Source organism: Ambystoma mexicanum, unplaced genomic scaffold (genome assembly GCF_040938575.1).
Source record: "Ambystoma mexicanum isolate Mex_15411 unplaced genomic scaffold, UKY_AmexF1_1 Mex_scaf106, whole genome shotgun sequence".
In the NCBI taxonomy this organism is placed as follows: Eukaryota; Metazoa; Chordata; class Amphibia; order Caudata; family Ambystomatidae; genus Ambystoma; species Ambystoma mexicanum.
The window spans coordinates 522209-541187 of record NW_027182332.1 but is presented as its reverse complement, the minus strand read 5'-3'; the positions used below and the strand labels follow the sequence as shown (position 1 = coordinate 541187).

General features: G+C 48.1%; 57 non-coding genes across 57 annotated transcripts; all 57 read right to left on the bottom strand.

Annotated features, from left to right (window-relative positions):
- Positions 1-83: 83 nt before the first annotated feature.
- LOC138551952 (5S ribosomal RNA) lies at positions 84-202 on the bottom strand. The gene has a single exon (XR_011295652.1). It is a non-coding gene; the product is annotated as a 5S ribosomal RNA (ribosomal RNA).
- A 474-nt stretch (positions 203-676) lies between these two features.
- Positions 677-795, bottom strand: LOC138551951 (5S ribosomal RNA). The gene has a single exon (XR_011295651.1). It is a non-coding gene; the product is annotated as a 5S ribosomal RNA (ribosomal RNA).
- A 106-nt stretch (positions 796-901) lies between these two features.
- LOC138551948 (5S ribosomal RNA) lies at positions 902-1020 on the bottom strand. The gene has a single exon (XR_011295649.1). It is a non-coding gene; the product is annotated as a 5S ribosomal RNA (ribosomal RNA).
- Positions 1021-1126: 106 nt separating this feature from the next.
- On the bottom strand, positions 1127-1245 carry LOC138552927 (5S ribosomal RNA). The gene has a single exon (XR_011296605.1). It is a non-coding gene; the product is annotated as a 5S ribosomal RNA (ribosomal RNA).
- Positions 1246-1352: 107 nt separating this feature from the next.
- Positions 1353-1471, bottom strand: LOC138551947 (5S ribosomal RNA). The gene has a single exon (XR_011295648.1). It is a non-coding gene; the product is annotated as a 5S ribosomal RNA (ribosomal RNA).
- A 463-nt stretch (positions 1472-1934) lies between these two features.
- LOC138551946 (5S ribosomal RNA) lies at positions 1935-2053 on the bottom strand. Its single transcript, XR_011295647.1, has one exon. It is a non-coding gene; the product is annotated as a 5S ribosomal RNA (ribosomal RNA).
- A 106-nt stretch (positions 2054-2159) lies between these two features.
- On the bottom strand, positions 2160-2278 carry LOC138551945 (5S ribosomal RNA). The gene has a single exon (XR_011295646.1). It is a non-coding gene; the product is annotated as a 5S ribosomal RNA (ribosomal RNA).
- A 106-nt stretch (positions 2279-2384) lies between these two features.
- LOC138551944 (5S ribosomal RNA) lies at positions 2385-2503 on the bottom strand. The gene has a single exon (XR_011295645.1). It is a non-coding gene; the product is annotated as a 5S ribosomal RNA (ribosomal RNA).
- A 106-nt stretch (positions 2504-2609) lies between these two features.
- On the bottom strand, positions 2610-2728 carry LOC138551943 (5S ribosomal RNA). The gene has a single exon (XR_011295644.1). It is a non-coding gene; the product is annotated as a 5S ribosomal RNA (ribosomal RNA).
- A 106-nt stretch (positions 2729-2834) lies between these two features.
- LOC138552703 (5S ribosomal RNA) lies at positions 2835-2953 on the bottom strand. The gene has a single exon (XR_011296381.1). It is a non-coding gene; the product is annotated as a 5S ribosomal RNA (ribosomal RNA).
- Positions 2954-3059: 106 nt separating this feature from the next.
- LOC138551942 (5S ribosomal RNA) lies at positions 3060-3178 on the bottom strand. The gene has a single exon (XR_011295643.1). It is a non-coding gene; the product is annotated as a 5S ribosomal RNA (ribosomal RNA).
- Positions 3179-3652: 474 nt separating this feature from the next.
- Positions 3653-3771, bottom strand: LOC138551941 (5S ribosomal RNA). The gene has a single exon (XR_011295642.1). It is a non-coding gene; the product is annotated as a 5S ribosomal RNA (ribosomal RNA).
- A 106-nt stretch (positions 3772-3877) lies between these two features.
- On the bottom strand, positions 3878-3996 carry LOC138551940 (5S ribosomal RNA). The gene has a single exon (XR_011295641.1). It is a non-coding gene; the product is annotated as a 5S ribosomal RNA (ribosomal RNA).
- Positions 3997-4102: 106 nt separating this feature from the next.
- On the bottom strand, positions 4103-4221 carry LOC138551939 (5S ribosomal RNA). Its single transcript, XR_011295640.1, has one exon. It is a non-coding gene; the product is annotated as a 5S ribosomal RNA (ribosomal RNA).
- A 106-nt stretch (positions 4222-4327) lies between these two features.
- Positions 4328-4446, bottom strand: LOC138551937 (5S ribosomal RNA). Its single transcript, XR_011295638.1, has one exon. It is a non-coding gene; the product is annotated as a 5S ribosomal RNA (ribosomal RNA).
- A 474-nt stretch (positions 4447-4920) lies between these two features.
- On the bottom strand, positions 4921-5039 carry LOC138551936 (5S ribosomal RNA). The gene has a single exon (XR_011295637.1). It is a non-coding gene; the product is annotated as a 5S ribosomal RNA (ribosomal RNA).
- Positions 5040-5145: 106 nt separating this feature from the next.
- LOC138552980 (5S ribosomal RNA) lies at positions 5146-5264 on the bottom strand. Its single transcript, XR_011296658.1, has one exon. It is a non-coding gene; the product is annotated as a 5S ribosomal RNA (ribosomal RNA).
- A 106-nt stretch (positions 5265-5370) lies between these two features.
- Positions 5371-5489, bottom strand: LOC138551935 (5S ribosomal RNA). The gene has a single exon (XR_011295636.1). It is a non-coding gene; the product is annotated as a 5S ribosomal RNA (ribosomal RNA).
- A 106-nt stretch (positions 5490-5595) lies between these two features.
- On the bottom strand, positions 5596-5714 carry LOC138551933 (5S ribosomal RNA). The gene has a single exon (XR_011295635.1). It is a non-coding gene; the product is annotated as a 5S ribosomal RNA (ribosomal RNA).
- A 106-nt stretch (positions 5715-5820) lies between these two features.
- On the bottom strand, positions 5821-5939 carry LOC138551932 (5S ribosomal RNA). The gene has a single exon (XR_011295634.1). It is a non-coding gene; the product is annotated as a 5S ribosomal RNA (ribosomal RNA).
- Positions 5940-6045: 106 nt separating this feature from the next.
- LOC138551931 (5S ribosomal RNA) lies at positions 6046-6164 on the bottom strand. Its single transcript, XR_011295633.1, has one exon. It is a non-coding gene; the product is annotated as a 5S ribosomal RNA (ribosomal RNA).
- Positions 6165-6270: 106 nt separating this feature from the next.
- Positions 6271-6389, bottom strand: LOC138552702 (5S ribosomal RNA). The gene has a single exon (XR_011296380.1). It is a non-coding gene; the product is annotated as a 5S ribosomal RNA (ribosomal RNA).
- A 106-nt stretch (positions 6390-6495) lies between these two features.
- Positions 6496-6614, bottom strand: LOC138551930 (5S ribosomal RNA). Its single transcript, XR_011295632.1, has one exon. It is a non-coding gene; the product is annotated as a 5S ribosomal RNA (ribosomal RNA).
- A 474-nt stretch (positions 6615-7088) lies between these two features.
- Positions 7089-7207, bottom strand: LOC138551929 (5S ribosomal RNA). Its single transcript, XR_011295631.1, has one exon. It is a non-coding gene; the product is annotated as a 5S ribosomal RNA (ribosomal RNA).
- A 106-nt stretch (positions 7208-7313) lies between these two features.
- Positions 7314-7432, bottom strand: LOC138551928 (5S ribosomal RNA). Its single transcript, XR_011295629.1, has one exon. It is a non-coding gene; the product is annotated as a 5S ribosomal RNA (ribosomal RNA).
- Positions 7433-7538: 106 nt separating this feature from the next.
- Positions 7539-7657, bottom strand: LOC138551927 (5S ribosomal RNA). Its single transcript, XR_011295628.1, has one exon. It is a non-coding gene; the product is annotated as a 5S ribosomal RNA (ribosomal RNA).
- Positions 7658-7763: 106 nt separating this feature from the next.
- Positions 7764-7882, bottom strand: LOC138552701 (5S ribosomal RNA). Its single transcript, XR_011296379.1, has one exon. It is a non-coding gene; the product is annotated as a 5S ribosomal RNA (ribosomal RNA).
- Positions 7883-7988: 106 nt separating this feature from the next.
- LOC138551925 (5S ribosomal RNA) lies at positions 7989-8107 on the bottom strand. Its single transcript, XR_011295626.1, has one exon. It is a non-coding gene; the product is annotated as a 5S ribosomal RNA (ribosomal RNA).
- A 106-nt stretch (positions 8108-8213) lies between these two features.
- On the bottom strand, positions 8214-8332 carry LOC138551924 (5S ribosomal RNA). Its single transcript, XR_011295625.1, has one exon. It is a non-coding gene; the product is annotated as a 5S ribosomal RNA (ribosomal RNA).
- Positions 8333-8438: 106 nt separating this feature from the next.
- Positions 8439-8557, bottom strand: LOC138551922 (5S ribosomal RNA). The gene has a single exon (XR_011295624.1). It is a non-coding gene; the product is annotated as a 5S ribosomal RNA (ribosomal RNA).
- Positions 8558-8663: 106 nt separating this feature from the next.
- LOC138553098 (5S ribosomal RNA) lies at positions 8664-8782 on the bottom strand. Its single transcript, XR_011296775.1, has one exon. It is a non-coding gene; the product is annotated as a 5S ribosomal RNA (ribosomal RNA).
- Positions 8783-11048: 2266 nt separating this feature from the next.
- On the bottom strand, positions 11049-11167 carry LOC138551921 (5S ribosomal RNA). Its single transcript, XR_011295623.1, has one exon. It is a non-coding gene; the product is annotated as a 5S ribosomal RNA (ribosomal RNA).
- Positions 11168-11641: 474 nt separating this feature from the next.
- On the bottom strand, positions 11642-11760 carry LOC138551920 (5S ribosomal RNA). The gene has a single exon (XR_011295622.1). It is a non-coding gene; the product is annotated as a 5S ribosomal RNA (ribosomal RNA).
- A 106-nt stretch (positions 11761-11866) lies between these two features.
- LOC138551919 (5S ribosomal RNA) lies at positions 11867-11985 on the bottom strand. The gene has a single exon (XR_011295621.1). It is a non-coding gene; the product is annotated as a 5S ribosomal RNA (ribosomal RNA).
- A 106-nt stretch (positions 11986-12091) lies between these two features.
- Positions 12092-12210, bottom strand: LOC138551918 (5S ribosomal RNA). Its single transcript, XR_011295620.1, has one exon. It is a non-coding gene; the product is annotated as a 5S ribosomal RNA (ribosomal RNA).
- Positions 12211-12316: 106 nt separating this feature from the next.
- LOC138551917 (5S ribosomal RNA) lies at positions 12317-12435 on the bottom strand. Its single transcript, XR_011295619.1, has one exon. It is a non-coding gene; the product is annotated as a 5S ribosomal RNA (ribosomal RNA).
- Positions 12436-12909: 474 nt separating this feature from the next.
- On the bottom strand, positions 12910-13028 carry LOC138551916 (5S ribosomal RNA). Its single transcript, XR_011295618.1, has one exon. It is a non-coding gene; the product is annotated as a 5S ribosomal RNA (ribosomal RNA).
- Positions 13029-13134: 106 nt separating this feature from the next.
- On the bottom strand, positions 13135-13253 carry LOC138551915 (5S ribosomal RNA). Its single transcript, XR_011295617.1, has one exon. It is a non-coding gene; the product is annotated as a 5S ribosomal RNA (ribosomal RNA).
- Positions 13254-13359: 106 nt separating this feature from the next.
- On the bottom strand, positions 13360-13478 carry LOC138552926 (5S ribosomal RNA). The gene has a single exon (XR_011296604.1). It is a non-coding gene; the product is annotated as a 5S ribosomal RNA (ribosomal RNA).
- Positions 13479-13585: 107 nt separating this feature from the next.
- On the bottom strand, positions 13586-13704 carry LOC138551913 (5S ribosomal RNA). Its single transcript, XR_011295615.1, has one exon. It is a non-coding gene; the product is annotated as a 5S ribosomal RNA (ribosomal RNA).
- Positions 13705-14167: 463 nt separating this feature from the next.
- On the bottom strand, positions 14168-14286 carry LOC138551912 (5S ribosomal RNA). The gene has a single exon (XR_011295614.1). It is a non-coding gene; the product is annotated as a 5S ribosomal RNA (ribosomal RNA).
- Positions 14287-14392: 106 nt separating this feature from the next.
- LOC138551911 (5S ribosomal RNA) lies at positions 14393-14511 on the bottom strand. Its single transcript, XR_011295613.1, has one exon. It is a non-coding gene; the product is annotated as a 5S ribosomal RNA (ribosomal RNA).
- Positions 14512-14617: 106 nt separating this feature from the next.
- On the bottom strand, positions 14618-14736 carry LOC138551910 (5S ribosomal RNA). Its single transcript, XR_011295612.1, has one exon. It is a non-coding gene; the product is annotated as a 5S ribosomal RNA (ribosomal RNA).
- Positions 14737-14842: 106 nt separating this feature from the next.
- On the bottom strand, positions 14843-14961 carry LOC138551909 (5S ribosomal RNA). The gene has a single exon (XR_011295611.1). It is a non-coding gene; the product is annotated as a 5S ribosomal RNA (ribosomal RNA).
- Positions 14962-15067: 106 nt separating this feature from the next.
- Positions 15068-15186, bottom strand: LOC138552699 (5S ribosomal RNA). Its single transcript, XR_011296377.1, has one exon. It is a non-coding gene; the product is annotated as a 5S ribosomal RNA (ribosomal RNA).
- Positions 15187-15292: 106 nt separating this feature from the next.
- On the bottom strand, positions 15293-15411 carry LOC138551908 (5S ribosomal RNA). The gene has a single exon (XR_011295610.1). It is a non-coding gene; the product is annotated as a 5S ribosomal RNA (ribosomal RNA).
- Positions 15412-15885: 474 nt separating this feature from the next.
- LOC138551907 (5S ribosomal RNA) lies at positions 15886-16004 on the bottom strand. The gene has a single exon (XR_011295609.1). It is a non-coding gene; the product is annotated as a 5S ribosomal RNA (ribosomal RNA).
- Positions 16005-16110: 106 nt separating this feature from the next.
- Positions 16111-16229, bottom strand: LOC138551906 (5S ribosomal RNA). Its single transcript, XR_011295608.1, has one exon. It is a non-coding gene; the product is annotated as a 5S ribosomal RNA (ribosomal RNA).
- Positions 16230-16335: 106 nt separating this feature from the next.
- Positions 16336-16454, bottom strand: LOC138551905 (5S ribosomal RNA). Its single transcript, XR_011295607.1, has one exon. It is a non-coding gene; the product is annotated as a 5S ribosomal RNA (ribosomal RNA).
- A 106-nt stretch (positions 16455-16560) lies between these two features.
- On the bottom strand, positions 16561-16679 carry LOC138551904 (5S ribosomal RNA). Its single transcript, XR_011295606.1, has one exon. It is a non-coding gene; the product is annotated as a 5S ribosomal RNA (ribosomal RNA).
- A 463-nt stretch (positions 16680-17142) lies between these two features.
- On the bottom strand, positions 17143-17261 carry LOC138551902 (5S ribosomal RNA). The gene has a single exon (XR_011295604.1). It is a non-coding gene; the product is annotated as a 5S ribosomal RNA (ribosomal RNA).
- Positions 17262-17367: 106 nt separating this feature from the next.
- On the bottom strand, positions 17368-17486 carry LOC138551901 (5S ribosomal RNA). Its single transcript, XR_011295603.1, has one exon. It is a non-coding gene; the product is annotated as a 5S ribosomal RNA (ribosomal RNA).
- Positions 17487-17592: 106 nt separating this feature from the next.
- On the bottom strand, positions 17593-17711 carry LOC138551900 (5S ribosomal RNA). The gene has a single exon (XR_011295602.1). It is a non-coding gene; the product is annotated as a 5S ribosomal RNA (ribosomal RNA).
- Positions 17712-17817: 106 nt separating this feature from the next.
- On the bottom strand, positions 17818-17936 carry LOC138551899 (5S ribosomal RNA). Its single transcript, XR_011295601.1, has one exon. It is a non-coding gene; the product is annotated as a 5S ribosomal RNA (ribosomal RNA).
- A 474-nt stretch (positions 17937-18410) lies between these two features.
- LOC138551898 (5S ribosomal RNA) lies at positions 18411-18529 on the bottom strand. The gene has a single exon (XR_011295600.1). It is a non-coding gene; the product is annotated as a 5S ribosomal RNA (ribosomal RNA).
- Positions 18530-18635: 106 nt separating this feature from the next.
- On the bottom strand, positions 18636-18754 carry LOC138551896 (5S ribosomal RNA). The gene has a single exon (XR_011295599.1). It is a non-coding gene; the product is annotated as a 5S ribosomal RNA (ribosomal RNA).
- A 106-nt stretch (positions 18755-18860) lies between these two features.
- On the bottom strand, positions 18861-18979 carry LOC138552925 (5S ribosomal RNA). The gene has a single exon (XR_011296603.1). It is a non-coding gene; the product is annotated as a 5S ribosomal RNA (ribosomal RNA).

Genomic DNA, 18979 nt, shown 5'->3' with positions numbered 1-18979 from the left:
TTTTAAGCATCTAGTCGGCTAGACCTTGCAGTTTTGAAAGGCAATTGAGAAATGGCTCACTTCCTGAACTTGGAGCACAAAAAAGCCTACAGCACCTGGTATTCCCAGGCGGTCTCCCATCCAGGTACTAACTAGGCCCGACACTGCTTAGCTTCCGAGATCAGACGAGATCGGGCGCATTCAGTGTGGTGTGGCCGTAGGCTCTAGAAATGCTAAGAATATTACTCTTATGCATTTGCATTTAGTAAGCTAAGCCATGCAGCCACTTGCAACATGATACCACGCTCATCGCTCGATCAGCGCTCGATCAGGCTCGATCAGGCGAGATATATAAGACTGGTGGGCCCATTCAGGACTCCTATGTCTGGTAGGATAACTTTAATCCATCCATCCTGTTTCTGTTGCAGGGAGGTGGAGAGAACAATCAACACAATAACGGCTTTCTTTCATGCCTCTTGAAGGACTCAATATTCTCTGTACTGCATTACATGTGAAAGTCGATTTATTACCCATGAACACACTACCTGTATGCTAATTATATGTAAATAGGTAGCTCCAGCCCTCATAATGCTGTCCAACATTTCCGCTATAAAACGGGATACAATTATTTTGGAAACATACCAAATTTGAAAAGTAATTGAGAAGTTGCGCAATTACTAATCATGGAGCACGAAATAGCCTACAGCACCTGGTATTCCCAGGCGGTCTCCCATCCAGGTACTAACTAGGCCCGACACTGCTTAGCTTCCGAGATCAGACGAGATCGGGCGCATTCAGTGTGGTGTGGCCGTAGGCTCTGGGCCTAGTGAGTTTTGTACTTTTAAGCATCTAGTCGGCTAGACCTTGCAGTTTTGAAAGGCAATTGAGAAATGGCTCACTTCCTGAACTTGGAGCACAAAAAAGCCTACAGCACCTGGTATTCCCAGGCGGTCTCCCATCCAGGTACTAACTAGGCCCGACACTGCTTAGCTTCCGAGATCAGACGAGATCGGGCGCATTCAGTGTGGTGTGGCCGTAGGCTCTGGGCCTAGTGAGTTTTGTACTTTTAAGCATCTAGTCGGCTAGACCTTGCAGTTTTGAAAGGCAATTGAGAAATGGCTCACTTCCTGAACTTGGAGCACAAAAAAGCCTACAGCACCTGGTATTCCCATGCGGTCTCCCATCCAGGTACTAACTAGGCCCGACACTGCTTAGCTTCCGAGATCAGACGAGATCAGGCGCATTCAGTGTGGTGTGGCCGTAGGCTCTGGGCCTAGTGAGTTTTGTACTTTTAAGCATCTAGTCGGCTAGACCTTGCAGTTTTGAAAGGCAATTGAGAAATGGCTCACTTCCTGAACTTGGAGCAAAAAAAAAGCCTACAGCACCTGGTATTCCCAGGCGGTCTCCCATCCAGGTACTAACTAGGCCCGACACTGCTTAGCTTCCGAGATCAGACGAGATCGGGCGCATTCAGTGTGGTGTGGCCGTAGGCTCTAGAAATGCTAAGAATATTACTCTTATGCATTTGCATTTAGTAAGCTAAGCCATGCAGCCACTTGCAACATGATACCACGCTCATCGCTCGATCAGGCTCGATCAGGCGAGATATATAAGACTGGTGGGCCCATTCAGGACTCCTATGTCTGGTAGGATAACTTTAATCCATCCATCCTGTTTCTGTTGCAGGGAGGTGGAGAGAACAATCAACACAATAACGGCTTTCTTTCATGCCTCTTGAAGGACTCAATATTCTCTGTACTGCATTACATGTGAAAGTCGATTTATTACCCATGAACACACTACCTGTATGCTAATTATATGTAAATAGGTAGCTCCAGCCCTCATAATGTTGTCCAACATTTCCGCTATAAAACGGGATACAATTATTTTGGAAACATACCAAATTTGAAAAGTAATTGAGAAGTTGTGCAATTACTAATCATGGAGCACAAAATAGCCTACAGCACCTGGTATTCCCAGGCGGTCTCCCATCCAGGTACTAACTAGGCCCGACACTGCTTAGCTTCCGAGATCAGACGAGATCGGGCGCATTCAGTGTGGTGTGGCCGTAGGCTCTGGGCCTAGTGAGTTTTGTACTTTTAAGCATCTAGTCGGCTAGACCTTGCAGTTTTGAAAGGCAATTGAGAAATGGCTCACTTCCTGAACTTGGAGCACAAAAAAGCCTACAGCACCTGGTATTCCCAGGCGGTCTCCCATCCAGGTACTAACTAGGCCCGACACTGCTTAGCTTCCGAGATCAGACGAGATCGGGCGCATTCAGTGTGGTGTGGCCGTAGGCTCTGGTCCTAGTGAGTTTTGTACTTTTAAGCATCTAGTCGGCTAGACCTTGCAGTTTTGAAAGGCAATTGAGAAATGGCTCACTTCCTGAACTTGGAGCACAAAAAAGCCTACAGCACCTGGTATTCCCAGGCGGTCTCCCATCCAGGTACTAACTAGGCCCGACACTGCTTAGCTTCCGAGATCAGACGAGATCGGGCGCATTCAGTGTGGTGTGGCCGTAGGCTCTGGGCCTAGTGAGTTTTGTACTTTTAAGCATCTAGTCGGCTAGACCTTGCAGTTTTGAAAGGCAATTGAGAAATGGCTCACTTCCTGAACTTGGAGCACAAAAAAGCCTACAGCACCTGGTATTCCCAGGCGGTCTCCCATCCAGGTACTAACTAGGCCCGACACTGCTTAGCTTCCGAGATCAGACGAGATCGGGCGCATTCAGTGTGGTGTGGCCGTAGGCTCTGGGCCTAGTGAGTTTTGTACTTTTAAGCATATAGTCGGCTAGACCTTGCAGTTTTGAAAGGCAATTGAGAAATGGCTCACTTCCTGAACTTGGAGCACAAAAAAGCCTACAGCACCTGGTATTCCCAGGCGGTCTCCCATCCAGGTACTAACTAGGCCCGACACTGCTTAGCTTCCGAGATCAGACGAGATCAGGCGCATTCAGTGTGGTGTGGCCGTAGGCTCTGGGCCTAGTGAGTTTTGTACTTTTAAGCATCTAGTCGGCTAGACCTTGCAGTTTTGAAAGGCAATTGAGAAATGGCTCACTTCCTGAACTTGGAGCACAAAAAAGCCTACAGCACCTGGTATTCCCAGGCGGTCTCCCATCCAGGTACTAACTAGGCCCGACACTGCTTAGCTTCCGAGATCAGACGAGATCGGGCGCATTCAGTGTGGTGTGGCCGTAGGCTCTAGAAATGCTAAGAATATTACTCTTATGCATTTGCATTTAGTAAGCTAAGCCATGCAGCCACTTGCAACATGATACCACGCTCATCGCTCGATCAGCGCTCGATCAGGCTCGATCAGGCGAGATATATAAGACTGGTGGGCCCATTCAGGACTCCTATGTCTGGTAGGATAACTTTAATCCATCCATCCTGTTTCTGTTGCAGGGAGGTGGAGAGAACAATCAACACAATAACGGCTTTCTTTCATGCCTCTTGAAGGACTCAATATTCTCTGTACTGCATTACATGTGAAAGTCGATTTATTACCCATGAACACACTACCTGTATGCTAATTATATGTAAATAGGTAGCTCCAGCCCTCATAATGTTGTCCAACATTTCCGCTATAAAACGGGATAAAATTATTTTGGAAACATACCAAATTTGAAAAGTAATTGAGAAGTTGTGCAATTACTAATCATGGAGCACAAAATAGCCTACAGCACCTGGTATTCCCAGGCGGTCTCCCATCCAGGTACTAACTAGGCCCGACACTGCTTAGCTTCCGAGATCAGACGAGATCGGGCGCATTCAGTGTGGTGTGGCCGTAGGCTCTGGGCCTAGTGAGTTTTGTACTTTTAAGCATCTAGTCGGCTAGACCTTGCAGTTTTGAAAGGCAATTGAGAAATGGCTCACTTCCTGAACTTGGAGCACAAAAAAGCCTACAGCACCTGGTATTCCCAGGCGGTCTCCCATCCAGGTACTAACTAGGCCCGACACTGCTTAGCTTCCGAGATCAGACGAGATCGGGCGCATTCAGTGTGGTGTGGCCGTAGGCTCTGGTCCTAGTGAGTTTTGTACTTTTAAGCATCTAGTCGGCTAGACCTTGCAGTTTTGAAAGGCAATTGAGAAATGGCTCACTTCCTGAACTTGGAGCACAAAAAAGCCTACAGCACCTGGTATTCCCAGGCGGTCTCCCATCCAGGTACTAACTAGGCCCGACACTGCTTAGCTTCCGAGATCAGACGAGATCGGGCGCATTCAGTGTGGTGTGGCCGTAGGCTCTGGGCCTAGTGAGTTTTGTACTTTTAAGCATCTAGTCGGCTAGACCTTGCAGTTTTGAAAGGCAATTGAGAAATGGCTCACTTCCTGAACTTGGAGCACAAAAAAGCCTACAGCACCTGGTATTCCCAGGCGGTCTCCCATCCAGGTACTAACTAGGCCCGACACTGCTTAGCTTCCGAGATCAGACGAGATCGGGCGCATTCAGTGTGGTGTGGCCGTAGGCTCTAGAAATGCTAAGAATATTACTCTTATGCATTTGCATTTAGTAAGCTAAGCCATGCAGCCACTTGCAACATGATACCACGCTCATCGCTCGATCAGCGCTCGATCAGGCTCGATCAGGCGAGATATATAAGACTGGTGGGCCCATTCAGGACTCCTATGTCTGGTAGGATAACTTTAATCCATCCATCCTGTTTCTGTTGCAGGGAGGTGGAGAGAACAATCAACACAATAACGGCTTTCTTTCATGCCTCTTGAAGGACTCAATATTCTCTGTACTGCATTACATGTGAAAGTCGATTTATTACCCATGAACACACTACCTGTATGCTAATTATATGTAAATAGGTAGCTCCAGCCCTCATAATGTTGTCCAACATTTCCGCTATAAAACGGGATAAAATTATTTTGGAAACATACCAAATTTGAAAAGTAATTGAGAAGTTGCGCAATTACTAATCATGGAGCACAAAATAGCCTACAGCACCTGGTATTCCCAGGCGGTCTCCCATCCAGGTACTAACTAGGCCCGACACTGCTTAGCTTCCGAGATCAGACGAGATCGGGCGCATTCAGTGTGGTGTGGCCGTAGGCTCTGGGCCTAGTGAGTTTTGTACTTTTAAGCATCTAGTCGGCTAGACCTTGCAGTTTTGAAAGGCAATTGAGAAATGGCTCACTTCCTGAACTTGGAGCACAAAAAAGCCTACAGCACCTGGTATTCCCAGGCGGTCTCCCATCCAGGTACTAACTAGGCCCGACACTGCTTAGCTTCCAAGATCAGACGAGATCGGGCGCATTCAGTGTGGTGTGGCCGTAGGCTCTGGTCCTAGTGAGTTTTGTACTTTTAAGCATCTAGTCGGCTAGACCTTGCAGTTTTGAAAGGCAATTGAGAAATGGCTCACTTCCTGAACTTGGAGCACAAAAAAGCCTACAGCACCTGGTATTCCCAGGCGGTCTCCCATCCAGGTACTAACTAGGCCCGACACTGCTTAGCTTCCGAGATCAGACGAGATCGGGCGCATTCAGTGTGGTGTGGCCGTAGGCTCTGGGCCTAGTGAGTTTTGTACTTTTAAGCATCTAGTCGGCTAGACCTTGCAGTTTTGAAAGGCAATTGAGAAATGGCTCACTTCCTGAACTTGGAGCACAAAAAAGCCTACAGCACCTGGTATTCCCAGGCGGTCTCCCATCCAGGTACTAACTAGGCCCGACACTGCTTAGCTTCCGAGATCAGACGAGATCGGGCGCATTCAGTGTGGTGTGGCCGTAGGCTCTGGGCCTAGTGAGTTTTGTACTTTTAAGCATATAGTCGGCTAGACCTTGCAGTTTTGAAAGGCAATTGAGAAATGGCTCACTTCCTGAACTTGGAGCACAAAAAAGCCTACAGCACCTGGTATTCCCAGGCGGTCTCCCATCCAGGTACTAACTAGGCCCGACACTGCTTAGCTTCCGAGATCAGACGAGATCGGGCGCATTCAGTGTGGTGTGGCCGTAGGCTCTGGGCCTAGTGAGTTTTGTACTTTTAAGCATCTAGTCGGCTAGACCTTGCAGTTTTGAAAGGCAATTGAGAAATGGCTCACTTCCTGAACTTGGAGCACAAAAAAGCCTACAGCACCTGGTATTCCCAGGCGGTCTCCCATCCAGGTACTAACTAGGCCCGACACTGCTTAGCTTCCGAGATCAGACGAGATCGGGCGCATTCAGTGTGGTGTGGCCGTAGGCTCTGGGCCTAGTGAGTTTTGTACTTTTAAGCATATAGTCGGCTAGACCTTGCAGTTTTGAAAGGCAATTGAGAAATGGCTCACTTCCTGAACTTGGAGCACAAAAAAGCCTACAGCACCTGGTATTCCCAGGCGGTCTCCCATCCAGGTACTAACTAGGCCCGACACTGCTTAGCTTCCGAGATCAGACGAGATCAGGCGCATTCAGTGTGGTGTGGCCGTAGGCTCTGGGCCTAGTGAGTTTTGTACTTTTAAGCATCTAGTCGGCTAGACCTTGCAGTTTTGAAAGGCAATTGAGAAATGGCTCACTTCCTGAACTTGGAGCACAAAAAAGCCTACAGCACCTGGTATTCCCAGGCGGTCTCCCATCCAGGTACTAACTAGGCCCGACACTGCTTAGCTTCCGAGATCAGACGAGATCGGGCGCATTCAGTGTGGTGTGGCCGTAGGCTCTAGAAATGCTAAGAATATTACTCTTATGCATTTGCATTTAGTAAGCTAAGCCATGCAGCCACTTGCAACATGATACCACGCTCATCGCTCGATCAGCGCTCGATCAGGCTCGATCAGGCGAGATATATAAGACTGGTGGGCCCATTCAGGACTCCTATGTCTGGTAGGATAACTTTAATCCATCCATCCTGTTTCTGTTGCAGGGAGGTGGAGAGAACAATCAACACAATAACGGCTTTCTTTCATGCCTCTTGAAGGACTCAATATTCTCTGTACTGCATTACATGTGAAAGTCGATTTATTACCCATGAACACACTACCTGTATGCTAATTATATGTAAATAGGTAGCTCCAGCCCTCATAATGTTGTCCAACATTTCCGCTATAAAACGGGATAAAATTATTTTGGAAACATACCAAATTTGAAAAGTAATTGAGAAGTTGCGCAATTACTAATCATGGAGCACAAAATAGCCTACAGCACCTGGTATTCCCAGGCGGTCTCCCATCCAGGTACTAACTAGGCCCGACACTGCTTAGCTTCCGAGATCAGACGAGATCGGGCGCATTCAGTGTGGTGTGGCCGTAGGCTCTGGGCCTAGTGAGTTTTGTACTTTTAAGCATCTAGTCGGCTAGACCTTGCAGTTTTGAAAGGCAATTGAGAAATGGCTCACTTCCTGAACTTGGAGCACAAAAAAGCCTACAGCACCTGGTATTCCCAGGCGGTCTCCCATCCAGGTACTAACTAGGCCCGACACTGCTTAGCTTCCGAGATCAGACGAGATCGGGCGCATTCAGTGTGGTGTGGCCGTAGGCTCTGGTCCTAGTGAGTTTTGTACTTTTAAGCATCTAGTCGGCTAGACCTTGCAGTTTTGAAAGGCAATTGAGAAATGGCTCACTTCCTGAACTTGGAGCACAAAAAAGCCTACAGCACCTGGTATTCCCAGGCGGTCTCCCATCCAGGTACTAACTAGGCCCGACACTGCTTAGCTTCCGAGATCAGACGAGATCGGGCGCATTCAGTGTGGTGTGGCCGTAGGCTCTGGGCCTAGTGAGTTTTGTACTTTTAAGCATCTAGTCGGCTAGACCTTGCAGTTTTGAAAGGCAATTGAGAAATGGCTCACTTCCTGAACTTGGAGCACAAAAAAGCCTACAGCACCTGGTATTCCCAGGCGGTCTCCCATCCAGGTACTAACTAGGCCCGACACTGCTTAGCTTCCGAGATCAGACGAGATCAGGCGCATTCAGTGTGGTGTGGCCGTAGGCTCTGGGCCTAGTGAGTTTTGTACTTTTAAGCATCTAGTCGGCTAGACCTTGCAGTTTTGAAAGGCAATTGAGAAATGGCTCACTTCCTGAACTTGGAGCACAAAAAAGCCTACAGCACCTGGTATTCCCAGGCGGTCTCCCATCCAGGTACTAACTAGGCCCGACACTGCTTAGCTTCCGAGATCAGACGAGATCGGGCGCATTCAGTGTGGTGTGGCCGTAGGCTCTGGTCCTAGTGAGTTTTGTACTTTTAAGCATCTAGTCGGCTAGACCTTGCAGTTTTGAAAGGCAATTGAGAAATGGCTCACTTCCTGAACTTGGAGCACAAAAAAGCCTACAGCACCTGGTATTCCCAGGCGGTCTCCCATCCAGGTACTAACTAGGCCCGACACTGCTTAGCTTCCGAGATCAGACGAGATCGGGCGCATTCAGTGTGGTGTGGCCGTAGGCTCTGGGCCTAGTGAGTTTTGTACTTTTAAGCATCTAGTCGGCTAGACCTTGCAGTTTTGAAAGGCAATTGAGAAATGGCTCACTTCCTGAACTTGGAGCACAAAAAAGCCTACAGCACCTGGTATTCCCAGGCGGTCTCCCATCCAGGTACTAACTAGGCCCGACACTGCTTAGCTTCCGAGATCAGACGAGATCGGGCGCATTCAGTGTGGTGTGGCCGTAGGCTCTGGGCCTAGTGAGTTTTGTACTTTTAAGCATATAGTCGGCTAGACCTTGCAGTTTTGAAAGGCAATTGAGAAATGGCTCACTTCCTGAACTTGGAGCACAAAAAAGCCTACAGCACCTGGTATTCCCAGGCGGTCTCCCATCCAGGTACTAACTAGGCCCGACACTGCTTAGCTTCCGAGATCAGACGAGATCAGGCGCATTCAGTGTGGTGTGGCCGTAGGTGTTAGGCAGAAACCTGTGCAGTTACACCAGTGTTAGGCAGAAACCTGTGCAGTTCCCTTGGGGAACACTGCAAAAGATTTAAGACTACAGGTAGAGCAGTAAACCCCTTTGGTAGCAGTCTGTACCACCCAGATTTACCTGGTAGCTGTGGCTGAGCAGTCAGACTTCTCTCAAGAAGAGTTAGGCAGTATGCAAAGTATACACAATATGTACCAAAACACAATAGCACAAGCAAACACTGACCAGAGCTTGGTTTCAAAAGAATATTGTTATTTATTTAAAAACACACATAAGTAAAAACACTCTAGCAACGAATATGGTAAAAACACTTCAACACAGTTATAATGAAAGTAAATTCAATCCTTTCTCCTATCTAGACAACTCTAGGTTAACACCACTTAATTAAAACAGAGGTGAGTGCTTAACGTTAGATGACACTCTAGTAGTTTCCAAGAAAGGGAGAGAAAAAGCAGAAATAGGTTAAACACACCACTCTAAGGTCCAGAACACTTGCAATAGGCTTAAAGAAGCACAAAGTCACAGGTGAGCAAAAGTCACTAGGCAGGGCCCACTCTTAGAGTAGCCGGAGCGAAAAGGTGCCCAAGATCACACTGTTAGTTAGAGATTCAAGTCTTGCAAAGAGTCAAAAAGAGTTTTAGAGTGGCTCAGAAAGTTTAGCCAAAGTGTCCCAGGCACTCCCAGGTTCGAAAGCCGGGGACTAAATCTACCCCGTACAGTCGGTGGCAAGGGAAGCCAGGCGGAACACAGTACCTTAAGCGGAAAGGATCCTCCAGCGGTGGCAGTTGTTCCAGGCAGTGGCAGCAGGGCTCGACGTCGGTCAGGGGAGAAGAAGTTCTCGCTGAAGAGCAGAAGAGGAGGGTCGTTGCACTGCCCGGGAAGAAACCAGCCGCGGAGTCCTCCGGTTAAAGGGTTGGTACCGACTTTCGCGGTAGGGGGGTAAAGTGTGGTATTCCGGTTGCCGGGGTGCTTGGCACAGGCAAGGCGGCCACGAGATACCTCAAAGAACGGAAAGAAGGCGAAAACTGGTTGTCCCCACCAGTTAAGGGAAGGAGCCACTCCGTTAAGAGTTCTCCTCGGTCGTCGGGAAAAAGTGGTGAGACGGTTCAGCAGGGCTCCACCGGGTGGTGTCGTCGAAGCAGGTCGGCTCAGCTCTTCCCTCGTCGGATTCTTGGTCCTGTGGCGACTTCTGAAGTCCCAGTCCCCAAAGCCCTGCTTTTATGCAGCAAGCCCCCATTCACCCAGCCTAGCTGTCACTCAAACATGCTACGTGGTGAGCCGGGCGGCTCACCACTTGGGCCAATCAGGACGGAGTGCGACTTGAGTTACCAAGGTAACTCAGTCCAGGGTGCCTAAATCCCCCTCCACCCCTCCTAAGTACCCCAGACAGAGTGGCACCACTTTGGAGGGCTTCTGTGGAGAAGCCCGCCAAAAGTGGAACAAAGGGCTCCACTTTGGGTCAGAGTTACAGAGGCGAACACCAACGCCATTTTAGAATCAAGTTTTGGCAAAAAGTCCCAACCGGAGTTATAAAAAGAAATATATAAACCGGCGGGATGTTTAAGGCTACCGTAAATAAATAATTAAATGTGTTAGCCTAAAACAATGGGAAATCCCATAGGGAAATATTCGCGGTCGAATATAAAAAGTAGTTTCCACTGCCACCAGCCAAAACTCGATCAGGGGGGACGGAGACGTGCCCCCTCGACTAACAGACCCTGGGGCAATCGAATTGCCCCAGCCAGTACGTCCACAATATGATGGTTTGTACTGGTTCTGTTCAGGATTCAAGACTAGCAAAGTCTTTGGTGACTTTACATGCCCTGGGAGACAGTAGTCAGTCCCAGGGTATGGAGTCTATGTTGGGGAGTCCCTAGGACACTCCTGGGTCACGGCACAGAGGGTGCTGTGTAACCCACATCACAAAAATACATGAGGCCCTATGGAGTAAAAGACCCCATAGCCCATTCAACACAAGGTTTAACCAAGATAACACAGTTCAACATGTCCAAGAGTGAGGGTAAAAGAGTCTCACTCTTGGCAGGAGAAAAAAAATAAACTCCAGAAATCCAGCAAAGCTGCTGGGGGACTCACTAGGTAGGGAAATTCAGCCTAAACAGAGAATTCTCCCTAACAGTAGGCTCTGGGCCTAGTGAGTTTTGTACTTTTAAGCATCTAGTCGGCTAGACCTTGCAGTTTTGAAAGGCAATTGAGAAATGGCTCACTTCCTGAACTTGGAGCACAAAAAAGCCTACAGCACCTGGTATTCCCAGGCGGTCTCCCATCCAGGTACTAACTAGGCCCGACACTGCTTAGCTTCCGAGATCAGACGAGATCGGGCGCATTCAGTGTGGTGTGGCCGTAGGCTCTAGAAATGCTAAGAATATTACTCTTATGCATTTGCATTTAGTAAGCTAAGCCATGCAGCCACTTGCAACATGATACCACGCTCATCGCTCGATCAGCGCTCGATCAGGCTCGATCAGGCGAGATATATAAGACTGGTGGGCCCATTCAGGACTCCTATGTCTGGTAGGATAACTTTAATCCATCCATCCTGTTTCTGTTGCAGGGAGGTGGAGAGAACAATCAACACAATAACGGCTTTCTTTCATGCCTCTTGAAGGACTCAATATTCTCTGTACTGCATTACATGTGAAAGTCGATTTATTACCCATGAACACACTACCTGTATGCTAATTATATGTAAATAGGTAGCTCCAGCCCTCATAATGTTGTCCAACATTTCCGCTATAAAACGGGATAAAATTATTTTGGAAACATACCAAATTTGAAAAGTAATTGAGAAGTTGTGCAATTACTAATCATGGAGCACAAAATAGCCTACAGCACCTGGTATTCCCAGGCGGTCTCCCATCCAGGTACTAACTAGGCCCGACACTGCTTAGCTTCCGAGATCAGACGAGATCGGGCGCATTCAGTGTGGTGTGGCCGTAGGCTCTGGGCCTAGTGAGTTTTGTACTTTTAAGCATCTAGTCGGCTAGACCTTGCAGTTTTGAAAGGCAATTGAGAAATGGCTCACTTCCTGAACTTGGAGCACAAAAAAGCCTACAGCACCTGGTATTCCCAGGCGGTCTCCCATCCAGGTACTAACTAGGCCCGACACTGCTTAGCTTCCGAGATCAGACGAGATCGGGCGCATTCAGTGTGGTGTGGCCGTAGGCTCTGGTCCTAGTGAGTTTTGTACTTTTAAGCATCTAGTCGGCTAGACCTTGCAGTTTTGAAAGGCAATTGAGAAATGGCTCACTTCCTGAACTTGGAGCACAAAAAAGCCTACAGCACCTGGTATTCCCAGGCGGTCTCCCATCCAGGTACTAACTAGGCCCGACACTGCTTAGCTTCCGAGATCAGACGAGATCGGGCGCATTCAGTGTGGTGTGGCCGTAGGCTCTGGGCCTAGTGAGTTTTGTACTTTTAAGCATCTAGTCGGCTAGACCTTGCAGTTTTGAAAGGCAATTGAGAAATGGCTCACTTCCTGAACTTGGAGCACAAAAAAGCCTACAGCACCTGGTATTCCCAGGCGGTCTCCCATCCAGGTACTAACTAGGCCCGACACTGCTTAGCTTCCGAGATCAGACGAGATCGGGCGCATTCAGTGTGGTGTGGCCGTAGGCTCTAGAAATGCTAAGAATATTACTCTTATGCATTTGCATTTAGTAAGCTAAGCCATGCAGCCACTTGCAACATGATACCACGCTCATCGCTCGATCAGCGCTCGATCAGGCTCGATCAGGCGAGATATATAAGACTGGTGGGCCCATTCAGGACTCCTATGTCTGGTAGGATAACTTTAATCCATCCATCCTGTTTCTGTTGCAGGGAGGTGGAGAGAACAATCAACACAATAACGGCTTTCTTTCATGCCTCTTGAAGGACTCAATATTCTCTGTACTGCATTACATGTGAAAGTCGATTTATTACCCATGAACACACTACCTGTATGCTAATTATATGTAAATAGGTAGCTCCAGCCCTCATAATGCTGTCCAACATTTCCGCTATAAAACGGGATACAATTATTTTGGAAACATACCAAATTTGAAAAGTAATTGAGAAGTTGCGCAATTACTAATCATGGAGCACGAAATAGCCTACAGCACCTGGTATTCCCAGGCGGTCTCCCATCCAGGTACTAACTAGGCCCGACACTGCTTAGCTTCCGAGATCAGACGAGATCGGGCGCATTCAGTGTGGTGTGGCCGTAGGCTCTGGGCCTAGTGAGTTTTGTACTTTTAAGCATCTAGTCGGCTAGACCTTGCAGTTTTGAAAGGCAATTGAGAAATGGCTCACTTCCTGAACTTGGAGCACAAAAAAGCCTACAGCACCTGGTATTCCCAGGCGGTCTCCCATCCAGGTACTAACTAGGCCCGACACTGCTTAGCTTCCGAGATCAGACGAGATCGGGCGCATTCAGTGTGGTGTGGCCGTAGGCTCTGGGCCTAGTGAGTTTTGTACTTTTAAGCATCTAGTCGGCTAGACCTTGCAGTTTTGAAAGGCAATTGAGAAATGGCTCACTTCCTGAACTTGGAGCACAAAAAAGCCTACAGCACCTGGTATTCCCATGCGGTCTCCCATCCAGGTACTAACTAGGCCCGACACTGCTTAGCTTCCGAGATCAGACGAGATCAGGCGCATTCAGTGTGGTGTGGCCGTAGGCTCTGGGCCTAGTGAGTTTTGTACTTTTAAGCATCTAGTCGGCTAGACCTTGCAGTTTTGAAAGGCAATTGAGAAATGGCTCACTTCCTGAACTTGGAGCAAAAAAAAAGCCTACAGCACCTGGTATTCCCAGGCGGTCTCCCATCCAGGTACTAACTAGGCCCGACACTGCTTAGCTTCCGAGATCAGACGAGATCGGGCGCATTCAGTGTGGTGTGGCCGTAGGCTCTAGAAATGCTAAGAATATTACTCTTATGCATTTGCATTTAGTAAGCTAAGCCATGCAGCCACTTGCAACATGATACCACGCTCATCGCTCGATCAGGCTCGATCAGGCGAGATATATAAGACTGGTGGGCCCATTCAGGACTCCTATGTCTGGTAGGATAACTTTAATCCATCCATCCTGTTTCTGTTGCAGGGAGGTGGAGAGAACAATCAACACAATAACGGCTTTCTTTCATGCCTCTTGAAGGACTCAATATTCTCTGTACTGCATTACATGTGAAAGTCGATTTATTACCCATGAACACACTACCTGTATGCTAATTATATGTAAATAGGTAGCTCCAGCCCTCATAATGTTGTCCAACATTTCCGCTATAAAACGGGATACAATTATTTTGGAAACATACCAAATTTGAAAAGTAATTGAGAAGTTGTGCAATTACTAATCATGGAGCACAAAATAGCCTACAGCACCTGGTATTCCCAGGCGGTCTCCCATCCAGGTACTAACTAGGCCCGACACTGCTTAGCTTCCGAGATCAGACGAGATCGGGCGCATTCAGTGTGGTGTGGCCGTAGGCTCTGGGCCTAGTGAGTTTTGTACTTTTAAGCATCTAGTCGGCTAGACCTTGCAGTTTTGAAAGGCAATTGAGAAATGGCTCACTTCCTGAACTTGGAGCACAAAAAAGCCTACAGCACCTGGTATTCCCAGGCGGTCTCCCATCCAGGTACTAACTAGGCCCGACACTGCTTAGCTTCCGAGATCAGACGAGATCGGGCGCATTCAGTGTGGTGTGGCCGTAGGCTCTGGTCCTAGTGAGTTTTGTACTTTTAAGCATCTAGTCGGCTAGACCTTGCAGTTTTGAAAGGCAATTGAGAAATGGCTCACTTCCTGAACTTGGAGCACAAAAAAGCCTACAGCACCTGGTATTCCCAGGCGGTCTCCCATCCAGGTACTAACTAGGCCCGACACTGCTTAGCTTCCGAGATCAGACGAGATCGGGCGCATTCAGTGTGGTGTGGCCGTAGGCTCTGGGCCTAGTGAGTTTTGTACTTTTAAGCATCTAGTCGGCTAGACCTTGCAGTTTTGAAAGGCAATTGAGAAATGGCTCACTTCCTGAACTTGGAGCACAAAAAAGCCTACAGCACCTGGTATTCCCAGGCGGTCTCCCATCCAGGTACTAACTAGGCCCGACACTGCTTAGCTTCCGAGATCAGACGAGATCGGGCGCATTCAGTGTGGTGTGGCCGTAGGCTCTGGGCCTAGTGAGTTTTGTACTTTTAAGCATATAGTCGGCTAGACCTTGCAGTTTTGAAAGGCAATTGAGAAATGGCTCACTTCCTGAACTTGGAGCACAAAAAAGCCTACAGCACCTGGTATTCCCAGGCGGTCTCCCATCCAGGTACTAACTAGGCCCGACACTGCTTAGCTTCCGAGATCAGACGAGATCAGGCGCATTCAGTGTGGTGTGGCCGTAGGCTCTGGGCCTAGTGAGTTTTGTACTTTTAAGCATCTAGTCGGCTAGACCTTGCAGTTTTGAAAGGCAATTGAGAAATGGCTCACTTCCTGAACTTGGAGCACAAAAAAGCCTACAGCACCTGGTATTCCCAGGCGGTCTCCCATCCAGGTACTAACTAGGCCCGACACTGCTTAGCTTCCGAGATCAGACGAGATCGGGCGCATTCAGTGTGGTGTGGCCGTAGGCTCTAGAAATGCTAAGAATATTACTCTTATGCATTTGCATTTAGTAAGCTAAGCCATGCAGCCACTTGCAACATGATACCACGCTCATCGCTCGATCAGCGCTCGATCAGGCTCGATCAGGCGAGATATATAAGACTGGTGGGCCCATTCAGGACTCCTATGTCTGGTAGGATAACTTTAATCCATCCATCCTGTTTCTGTTGCAGGGAGGTGGAGAGAACAATCAACACAATAACGGCTTTCTTTCATGCCTCTTGAAGGACTCAATATTCTCTGTACTGCATTACATGTGAAAGTCGATTTATTACCCATGAACACACTACCTGTATGCTAATTATATGTAAATAGGTAGCTCCAGCCCTCATAATGTTGTCCAACATTTCCGCTATAAAACGGGATAAAATTATTTTGGAAACATACCAAATTTGAAAAGTAATTGAGAAGTTGTGCAATTACTAATCATGGAGCACAAAATAGCCTACAGCACCTGGTATTCCCAGGCGGTCTCCCATCCAGGTACTAACTAGGCCCGACACTGCTTAGCTTCCGAGATCAGACGAGATCGGGCGCATTCAGTGTGGTGTGGCCGTAGGCTCTGGGCCTAGTGAGTTTTGTACTTTTAAGCATCTAGTCGGCTAGACCTTGCAGTTTTGAAAGGCAATTGAGAAATGGCTCACTTCCTGAACTTGGAGCACAAAAAAGCCTACAGCACCTGGTATTCCCAGGCGGTCTCCCATCCAGGTACTAACTAGGCCCGACACTGCTTAGCTTCCGAGATCAGACGAGATCGGGCGCATTCAGTGTGGTGTGGCCGTAGGCTCTGGTCCTAGTGAGTTTTGTACTTTTAAGCATCTAGTCGGCTAGACCTTGCAGTTTTGAAAGGCAATTGAGAAATGGCTCACTTCCTGAACTTGGAGCACAAAAAAGCCTACAGCACCTGGTATTCCCAGGCGGTCTCCCATCCAGGTACTAACTAGGCCCGACACTGCTTAGCTTCCGAGATCAGACGAGATCGGGCGCATTCAGTGTGGTGTGGCCGTAGGCTCTGGGCCTAGTGAGTTTTGTACTTTTAAGCATCTAGTAGGCTAGACCTTGCAGTTTTGAAAGGCAATTGAGAAATGGCTCACTTCCTGAACTTGGAGCACAAAAAAGCCTACAGCACCTGGTATTCCCAGGCGGTCTCCCATCCAGGTACTAACTAGGCCCGACACTGCTTAGCTTCCGAGATCAGACGAGATCGGGCGCATTCAGTGTGGTGTGGCCGTAGGCTCTAGAAATGCTAAGAATATTACTCTTATGCATTTGCATTTAGTAAGCTAAGCCATGCAGCCACTTGCAACATGATACCACGCTCATCGCTCGATCAGGCTCGATCAGGCGAGATATATAAGACTGGTGGGCCCATTCAGGACTCCTATGTCTGGTAGGATAACTTTAATCCATCCATCCTGTTTCTGTTGCAGGGAGGTGGAGAGAACAATCAACACAATAACGGCTTTCTTTCATGCCTCTTGAAGGACTCAATATTCTCTGTACTGCATTACATGTGAAAGTCGATTTATTACCCATGAACACACTACCTGTATGCTAATTATATGTAAATAGGTAGCTCCAGCCCTCATAATGTTGTCCAACATTTCCGCTATAAAACGGGATAAAATTATTTTGGAAACATACCAAATTTGAAAAGTAATTGAGAAGTTGTGCAATTACTAATCATGGAGCACAAAATAGCCTACAGCACCTGGTATTCCCAGGCGGTCTCCCATCCAGGTACTAACTAGGCCCGACACTGCTTAGCTTCCGAGATCAGACGAGATCGGGCGCATTCAGTGTGGTGTGGCCGTAGGCTCTGGGCCTAGTGAGTTTTGTACTTTTAAGCATCTAGTCGGCTAGACCTTGCAGTTTTGAAAGGCAATTGAGAAATGGCTCACTTCCTGAACTTGGAGCACAAAAAAGCCTACAGCACCTGGTATTCCCAGGCGGTCTCCCATCCAGGTACTAACTAGGCCCGACACTGCTTAGCTTCCGAGATCAGACGAGATCGGGCGCATTCAGTGTGGTGTGGCCGTAGGCTCTGGTCCTAGTGAGTTTTGTACTTTTAAGCATCTAGTCGGCTAGACCTTGCAGTTTTGAAAGGCAATTGAGAAATGGCTCACTTCCTGAACTTGGAGCACAAAAAAGCCTACAGCACCTGGTATTCCCAGGCGGTCTCCCATCCAGGTACTAACTAGGCCCGACACTGCTTAGCTTCCGAGATCAGACGAGATCGGGCGCATTCAGTGTGGTGTGGCCGTAGGCTCTGGGCCTAGTGAGTTTTGTACTTTTAAGCATCTAGTCGGCTAGACCTTGCAGTTTTGAAAGGCAATTGAGAAATGGCTCACTTCCTGAACTTGGAGCACAAAAAAGCCTACAGCACCTGGTATTCCCAGGCGGTCTCCCATCCAGGTACTAACTAGGCCCGACACTGCTTAGCTTCCGAGATCAGACGAGATCGGGCGCATTCAGTGTGGTGTGGCCGTAGGCTCTAGAAATGCTAAGAATATTACTCTTATGCATTTGCATTTAGTAAGCTAAGCCATGCAGCCACTTGCAACATGATACCACGCTCATCGCTCGATCAGCGCTCGATCAGGCTCGATCAGGCGAGATATATAAGACTGGTGGGCCCATTCAGGACTCCTATGTCTGGTAGGATAACTTTAATCCATCCATCCTGTTTCTGTTGCAGGGAGGTGGAGAGAACAATCAACACAATAACGGCTTTCTTTCATGCCTCTTGAAGGACTCAATATTCTCTGTACTGCATTACATGTGAAAGTCGATTTATTACCCATGAACACACTACCTGTATGCTAATTATATGTAAATAGGTAGCTCCAGCCCTCATAATGCTGTCCAACATTTCCGCTATAAAACGGGATACAATTATTTTGGAAACATACCAAATTTGAAAAGTAATTGAGAAGTTGCGCAATTACTAATCATGGAGCACGAAATAGCCTACAGCACCTGGTATTCCCAGGCGGTCTCCCATCCAGGTACTAACTAGGCCCGACACTGCTTAGCTTCCGAGATCAGACGAGATCGGGCGCATTCAGTGTGGTGTGGCCGTAGGCTCTGGGCCTAGTGAGTTTTGTACTTTTAAGCATCTAGTCGGCTAGACCTTGCAGTTTTGAAAGGCAATTGAGAAATGGCTCACTTCCTGAACTTGGAGCACAAAAAAGCCTACAGCACCTGGTATTCCCAGGCGGTCTCCCATCCAGGTACTAACTAGGCCCGACACTGCTTAGCTTCCGAGATCAGACGAGATCGGGCGCATTCAGTGTGGTGTGGCCGTAGGCTCTGGGCCTAGTGAGTTTTGTACTTTTAAGCATCTAGTCGGCTAGACCTTGCAGTTTTGAAAGGCAATTGAGAAATGGCTCACTTCCTGAACTTGGAGCACAAAAAAGCCTACAGCACCTGGTATTCCCATGCGGTCTCCCATCCAGGTACTAACTAGGCCCGACACTGCTTAGCTTCCGAGATCAGACGAGATCAGGCGCATTCAGTGTGGTGTGGCCGTAGGC